Source organism: Tachyglossus aculeatus, chromosome 1, assembly GCF_015852505.1.
Source record: "Tachyglossus aculeatus isolate mTacAcu1 chromosome 1, mTacAcu1.pri, whole genome shotgun sequence".
Lineage (NCBI taxonomy): Eukaryota > Metazoa > Chordata > Mammalia > Monotremata > Tachyglossidae > Tachyglossus > Tachyglossus aculeatus.
Window position 1 is genome coordinate 99601949 of NC_052066.1, and position 8489 is coordinate 99610437.

The 8489-nt window shown below is 42.0% G+C and overlaps 1 non-coding gene across 1 annotated transcript; it reads right to left on the bottom strand.

Moving 5' to 3' along the window:
* Window positions 1-2144: 2144 nt before the first annotated feature.
* LOC119935541 lies at window positions 2145-2282 on the bottom strand. The gene has a single exon (XR_005453372.1). It is a non-coding gene; the product is annotated as a small nucleolar RNA SNORA7 (small nucleolar RNA).
* Between the last annotated feature and the right edge of the window lie 6207 nt (window positions 2283-8489).

Here is an 8489-nt window from a genome sequence, read left to right on the forward strand (position 1 = left end):
CAGTCCATACTTCACTCTGCTAATCATGATCATTTTTTCTAAAGCTCCTTCTGTCCTTATATCTTTACTCGAGAGCATCCAGTGGTTGCCCATCCACCTCTGCATCAAACAGAAACTCCTTACCATTGACTTTAAAGCACTCAATCACGTCGCTCCTTCCTTCCTCACCTTGCTGATCTGTTACCACCCAACCCCACACTTCACTCGCTAATGCCGAACTGTGATGAGCCCACAACAAGCTGCCTTTTTAGCGACTGTTTGTGATCCCATGAACAACAAGGAAAAGACTCGCAAAGGTACTGATGGGTTCTACTTGGGATAGGTGATTGCTGACCTGTGGAGGTGGAGCATGGAGGGAGGTGTTCCTTTCTCTCTCTGTTTTACCCAGTAACAGGTCTGGACCAATCAATGACTGTCATGTAGAGCCCCAGCTGTTATGCCTAAGGTAGATAAAAGGAAGTCGTTTTGCTGAAGGCACACAAAGAGGCAAGCATCTGGGGCAGAAGCAAGAAGGAAGCACACAGAGCAGCCGGAGAGCAGCACTCAGAAGCAGCAGAAGGCAGTGATACTTGGAAGCAGAAAGAAGGAGCATCGGCAGAACAGGTGCCTTTGACCGCAGAGTGGTATTGGACCCTTGGAGGAATGGAGTGAGTGAGGGTGTGTATGTGTCACTCCCTTGCATGGTGGTAAAACTGTGTAAAAACTTTCCATAGTAACCTTGGTGATCAGTGGTGTGGCTTGACTCTACTACATATCACCGAGTCTCCCTGGGTCGTGGAAGGTCTTGGCTGGTATGAATCAGGGACTTGCAACACAACCTACTCACTGTCCCTTGATTGGTCAATCCCACCACTGATGCTTTGCTCATATTCTCCCTCTGGCCTGGAACTCCATCCCACTTCATATCTGCCAGTCCTCCCCTCTCCCCACCCTCAAAGCCTTATTAAAATCGCAGCTCCTCCAAAAGGTCTTCCTTGACTAAGCCCTTCATTTCCTTACTCACTCTCCCTTCGCATGGCTTAGTGGAAAGGGCACGGGTTTGGGAGCCAGTGGACAAGAGTTCTAATCCCAACTCTGCCACTTCTCTGTTGTGTGACCTTGGTGGAGTCACTTAACTTTTCTGTGCCTCAATTACCTCATCTGTAAAATGGGGATTAAGACTGTAAGATGCATGTGGGATAACTTGATTACTTTGTAACTACCCCAACACTTAGAACAGTGCTTGGTACATAGTAAGTGCTTAACAAATACCATTGTTATTATTGATATTATCACCTATGCCCTTGATAGTCACCCCCCTCTCAGCTCAATAGCACTTTTGTACCTCTCCTTATATCCTGCCATTTTCCCTATCGTTATTTTTTACATTGGCTATCTCCCCTTCTATATTGTAAACTATTTCTGGACAGGGAACACATATACCCACTCTGATCTATCGCACTCTACCAAGCACTAAGTACAGTGCTCTGCAAAGAGTAAATACACAATATATACCATTGATGCTTGATTAACACATGCACTGTTCCTTGTTCTTCTCTCTAGCACATTTACCTCTTGCTCACTCTCTCCAGCCTGCCTGGAATTCCCTCTCTCTCTCTATATCCAACAGATCACAGCTCAACCCATCTATAGAACCTTTTTGAAATCCCATTTCCTCCAGGAAGGCTTCCACAATTTACCTCTCATCTCCTCATTTTACATCCTCACAATTTTCACTTTGGCACTTCCACATCACATAAGGACATAAGCACACACAGTCTCTTGAAGCGCTTGTGTGCATATAATAATAATGGTATTTGCTAAGCGATTACTATGTGCCAAGCACTACTCCACCACTTCCTCCTACCTGGAATTTATTATAGAGTCTGGTTCTAGAGACTGGAAGCTATTTGAAGTCAGGGAGCAAGCCTGCTTATTCCACTTGTCTTTTGCTATCATGTCATCTCCGACCCATAGCGACGCCATGGACACATCTGTCCCAGAACACCCCAACTCTATCTGCATTCATTCTGGTAGTGTAACCACAGAGTTTTCTTGGTAAAAATATGGAAGTGGTTTACCAGTGCCTCCTTCCATGCAGAAAACTTGAGTATCCACCCTTGACTCTCTCCCATGCTGCTGCTGCTCAGCACAGGTAGGTTTTAACTTGTAGCAGATTGCCTTCCACTGGCTAACCACTGCCCAAGCTAGGAATGGAATTGGTAGACCTCTGTCTGACTCTCCCTTCCATAGTTGAGACTGGTAGAGTACTGGAAACTCTCCAGGTACACCCCCAAGAGGGGTTAATTCTACTGTACTCTTCTCCAAAGTACTGACTCCATTCTCTGTATATGGAAGGCACTCAATAAATGCTTGAGATTGATTGAAGTCCAACAATTACACTTGCTGTTGATGGAAGAGTCCTTCTGAAGGAAGTGGCAGAGGTCTTAGCTTTAGTCCATCTATCACCCAGATAGCATCATCATTGTCATCCTCATAATCATCATCCACATGACTCTTCAAATGCTTTTCTTTGTGCCCAGTATGGTTCAGAACACTTGGGTAGATACAAGATGAGTAATTCATCAATGAATTTCTACTCACTTTCTACAAGCGAGTCGTCAGACACCTAGGAAACAGGATTAAGTTGCAAGCAACAATAAATTGCAAACCCTTAGAGTAAACTACTGAGTTTAACAATCCAAAACAAGAACATTAACAAAGGTAGCTAAAACAGTACTTGGAGGAAGCAATCTCAGTCTCCCCATTTTGGACAACATTCACTCATTCATTCATTCAATCGTATTTATTGAGTGCTTACTGTGTGCAGAGCACTGTACTAAGCGCTTGGGAAGTACAAGTTGGCAACATATAGAGATGGTCCCTACCCAACAGTGGGCTCACAGTCTAGAACAGATGAAAGGCACAAACATCTACCACAGCCTTCCCACAGTTCCACTAATCAGGCAGGTGGGATTCATTCCTGGAGGAGGGGCAGGAGAAAGAGAGAAACCCCATGGACCCCAGAGCTCATGATATTGAAGAGGCAATGAAAGACCATTGACCAAATATTAGATTTTTCAAAAAAAAAAAAAATTCTCTGGTCACTTCTTATTTCAGTCCCAACACAAAGGTAAAATTCCATGATCCCAATTATAACTATCCAAAATTCCTACTTTGGAATGGTCATTTCTCTATTTTGAGATGTCAGCTATTTCAGCTATGTCAGCTATTTTTTGCCATGTTTTCCCATTATTATTTGCATTAACCTTATAACTACTTTTTTCCATAAAACTGGAAGAGGACTGCAAGAACATAGCATAAAAATAGCAATAAATCAGTTGAAATGCAGCATTCGATTTTCCAGTTCAGCTCTTCACCAGACTGTAAATGTAGGCTGTTATTCTATGCTAAGCCTAGATAATTTATATGTTACTGCATCTAACCTCTATGATCACATGCTCTTGTTAGAAAATGGAAGAAAGTATATGAAACCTCCGACTATTAAAATGCAATAAAAAGTAACAGTCGGAACACAAGTAGTCGAAATACTTAATTTTCTACAAGTACAGTGTCTCAAATGCCTGTCAAAAGTTGTTCCTGAACATGGTTATGCAACTATCCATGGGTTTTTATTCAAGCTACCTTCAGTTGTATTTGTTGTTTGTAAATACTGAAATACTGTTATGAGTTTTCAAAATTCAACATATCAATATTTCCCACATCTCGTTTGTAGAGTCATTCATTGTCAGTTCCTCTTTTAAGACCCTGGCTTCAAAAATATTTCCTTTCACTGGATTTATTTTACCAAAATTTGGCATTATCTCCATGCTGCCTCAAATTTCTAAGATTTTTTTTATATATATTTGATTAGATCTTGTTATTTTTCCATTCCTTATTCAAAATCCATGCTATGCTGCAGGATACAGCTTGTAAACAATAAAATTTATTTAGCAACATTTTCTTGCATGTACGCAGGACAAAACAACCTATTTGAAAAAAAACTTTGTAGAATTCACATGGAAAAGTTAGCAGTTTGGCTTACAACAAAACAAAATGAAGATTGCACCAATTTGGAAATAGATTGAAAAACATCAGATTGAGGCTGGGCAGCGAAGATATTTTGGATTCTTTTGGTGGGATTAGATTGTGTCCTGGGTGCAGTTCCTGATTAGAGAAGCAGTATTGCTCAGTGGAAAGAGTATGGGCTTTGAAGTCTAAGGTCATAGGTTCAAATCCCAGCTCCGCCAATTGTCAGCTGTGTGACTTTGGGCAAGTCACTTAACTTCTCTGAGCCTCAGTTACCTCATCTGTAAAATGGGGATTGACTGTGAGCCCCACATGGGACAACCTGATTACGTTATATCCCCCCAGTGCTTAGAACAGTGCTTTGCACATAGTAAGCATTTAACAAATGCCATTATTATTATTATTGTTCTCTGTGCCTCAGTTCCTTCATCTGTAAAATGAGGATTAAGACTGTGAGACCCACATGGGACAACCTGATCACCTTGTATCCCCCCAGCACTTAGAAAAGTGCTTTGCACATAGTAAGCACTTAACAAATACTATCCAACTTGTACTTCCCAAGCACTTAGTACAGTGCTCTGCACACAGTAAGTGCTCAATAAATACAATTGAATGAATGAATGATTGGCTAGGATGTGGTTGCTCTTGTCCCCTACAGATCTGAAATTTAGATTTTTTGTCCCTTGTCCTTGGAATTGGGGACAGGACTTAAAGGAAAGGAAGCCTTGTTCTGTTAAATCCTGCTATATTACCACAGAAAAAGCAAATACAGCTAAAGACCTTCTTCATTCATTCATTCAATAGTACTTATTGAGCATTTACTGTGTGCAGAGCACTGAACTAAGGACTTGGGAAGTACAAGTTGGATAGTATTTGTTAAGTGCTTACTATGTGCAAAGCACTGTTCTAAGCACTGGGGGGATACAAGGTGATCAGGTTGTCCCATGTGGGTCTCAGTCTTAATCCTTACAAGAATAAACAGTGACATTCTCTGTCCACAATGAGCTCAAAGTCTAGAGTGGGGGAGACAGACATCGAAGTGAATAAATGAAATTTGAAGTACGTACGTAAGTGCTTTGGGTTTGGGAGGGAGGAAGAGCAAAGGGATTAATATTACAGATATGTACCTAAGTGCTTTGCATTTGGGAGGCAGGAAGAGCAAAGGGAACAAGTCAGGGTGACACAGAAGGAAGTGGGAGATGAGAAACAGTGGGGCTTAGTCCGGGAAGGTCTCTTGAAAATGTGCCTTCAATAAGGTTTTGAAGTGGGGGAGATTGGATTTCTGTCAAATTAGAAGAGTAAGGGAGTTCCAGGCCAGAGCAGGACATACTCTGGCCTGAGCATGGGTTCCAGGACAGAGCAGGGGTCAGCGGTGAGACAGGTGAGAAGGCAGTGAGAAGGTTAGCATTAGAGGAACGAAGTGTGCAGGCTGGGTTGCAGAAAGAGAGAAGTGAGGTGAGGTAGGAGGGGGCAAGTGATGGAGTGCTTTAAAGCCAATGGTGAAGAGTTTTTGTTTGATACAGAGGTGGATGGGCAACCACTGGAGTATTATGAGGAGCAGGGAGACATGTCCTGAACGTTTCTGTACAAAAATCATCTGGGCAGCAGAGTGAAGTATGGACTGGAGTGAGGAGAGACAGGAGGGTGGGAGATCAATTACTTAATTTAGGAGAAGCAGCCTGGTGCAGTGGAAAGAGCATGGGCTTTGGAGTCAGAGGTCATGGATTCAAATCCCTGCTCTGCCAATTGTCAGCTGAGTGACTTGGGCAAGTCACTTAACTTCTCTATGCCTCAGTTACCTCAACTGTAAAATGGGGATTAATATTGTGAGCCCCCTGTGGGACAACCTGATCACCTTGTAACCTCCCTAGCGCTTAGAACAATGCTTTGCACATAGTAAGCGCTTAATAAATGCCATGAAAAAATTTCTCCACTGCTGCCTGTAGTCTAGATTGTAAGCTCATTGTGGGCAGAGAATACGTCTACCAGCTCTAGGGTACTGAACCCTCCAAAACACTGTGTACTCTGCATACAGCAAAAACTCAGTAAATACCTTTGATTGTACTCCACAGAAATGGAACCAAGCAAACATGACCAGGACACTGAGATACAATTGAGCACAGAAAAGCCTGCAATGCTTTTTGCCAATCACACAGGCAGGGTGACTTCACTGTTCTCTGGTGGAGCTTGATGATGCAGTGTGGCATCTTTAAAACATTCTCTTGTGCTCAGGGCAAGCCCAATATTACTAGCTTGGCAATAAGGATCAGGGGGCCCTGTGCAGATTTAGTTTAAACATTGAATTTTCCAGGGGTAAACTACTTTCAAGAAGAATCCTTGCTTGGGCAGTTTCAGCTATTGGGCCAGAACACTGTAGTCAGCACTCAAACTGGAAACAGAATTCAACTCTCTCAGCATTTCATTTCCCACAGTGAAATGAGAGGGGAGGATGTGGCTGTCCATTAAGAGATTAGAAGATCACTACACACCATCTATTTCAATGCCCTTTTCCTTGCTTTCCAAAAGTTTGATTTCTCACCAAATAACCATAAGTCCTAACACTCTCTATTTCTGGGACTTGGATCCAGAAAGAAGTAATTCCTCTCTTCTAGTGCAGATCCCAGAATTTTTTTTAATTTTTTTATGGTATTCGCTAAGCACTTACTAAGTACCAGGCACTGAACTAAGCACTGGGGTAGAAATAAGTTTATCAGGTTGAATTCCTTCTATGCTCAAGAGTGAAATGCCCCCTTCCCCCCCAAGCAAAAGTAATTCCAGAAAGTAGGAGATCAATATTAAATGCAATAATAATTGTATTTTTAATTTGTATAGCGTTTTTTCCCCTTCAATTATCCCATCGAGCAAAATTAATTCTGGGAAGTAATTGACCAATATTGAATGTAATTATAATTGTATCTTGAATTTGTAGAGTGGTGTTTTTTCACTTTCAATTATCTCATTTTGTCCTCACAAGATCTCATTGAGGAAGGAAAGGCAGGCATTACTATTCCCATTTTAGAGGTAAAAGGACTGAGGCTCAGAAAGGAGATGAGACATGACTAGTATCCTCCATTTTAGTTTGGGCACCACTGATAAGAAGAATCTTCCTGAAACCAGATCATGGAACCTGCAGCAATGAAAACCGGGAAAAAACACCCTATGAACCACATAAAATACGGAACTGTGCCTCACTATTATAAACTATCTGCCCCATGAAATGTAAATGGGTTCTAATCCTAGCTTCTCCATTTGTCTCCTATGTGACCTTGGGCAAGTCACTCAATTTTGCTGTGTGACCTTGGGCAAGTCACTTCACTTCCCTGGGCGTTAGTTCCCTCATCTGTAAAATGGGGATCGAGACTCTGAGCCCCATATGGGACAGGGACTGCATACAAATCAATTTGCGTGTATCCACCCCGACACTTAGTTCAGTGCCTGGGACATAGTAAGGACTTAACAAATATTATTATTATTATTATTATTAACAGTTTCTCTGTGCCTCAGTCCCCTCATCTGAAAAATGGGGATTAAATCCTCCTCCCTCCTACTTAGACTTTGAGGCTTATTTAACACATCTCTTGTGCTTAGTACAGTATTTGACTCACAGTAAGAACTTAACATATACCAAATACTAAGAAGATACTTGGTCTCTAAAACAATGAGGGGATTTATTTTCAACCTTATTTTACACTAATAACTGATCTAGTGATCTTAATTACAGGGAGGTGATCCGACACCCAAGAGCACGAGTGAGTATAATAGGATACTAAACGGCCAGTTTCTAGGGGCTGAGAGGGAGCTGAAACATTTCAGTTGTACACTGTCTTACTGAAAGTAGTCCTTGTTTGCATTTTAGCTAATGCACATCACATACTGGGAAACTCAACATGCTCAAACACTCAGCCTGGAAGTGCTTTGCATTTCTCCCAAACCTGTGAACTTCTTTGGAAATCTAGATTCAACTTTATTCAGAGTATTTCTAATTCTGTAGCTTTGTTATCCGTGGGGTTCAGTACAGTGTCCTGATGAACCGAGCCCTGGGCAGGACATGAAACAAAGCCAAGATAATGCAGAAATCCTACCTCATGAGACTGCCTTTAAGAGCAGACATCAAAGCAGCACAGGTAAGGCAATTTATATATACTGGAGAGACTTAGGCATTGGGGGAATAGTGAGTTTTCCTGTTGGGTTGTGAGGAATAGCTTAATTCCTTGATCTGATAATGGGAAGGCTGCAGCTTTTGCTACTGCTGCTGTTAATGATGATGAGGATGATGATGGTATTCTGACATGTTTTTCCCATGTGATCCCAAAAGATGAATTTACATAAATTCCTCAAAAATAAATTACATAATTTCCTCAAAAATCTCCAGTGGCTACCAATCAATCTGCGCATCAGGCAGAAACTCCTCACCCTGGGCTTCAAGGCTGTCCATCACCTCGCCCCCTCCTACCTCACCTCCCTTCTCTCCTTCTCCAGCC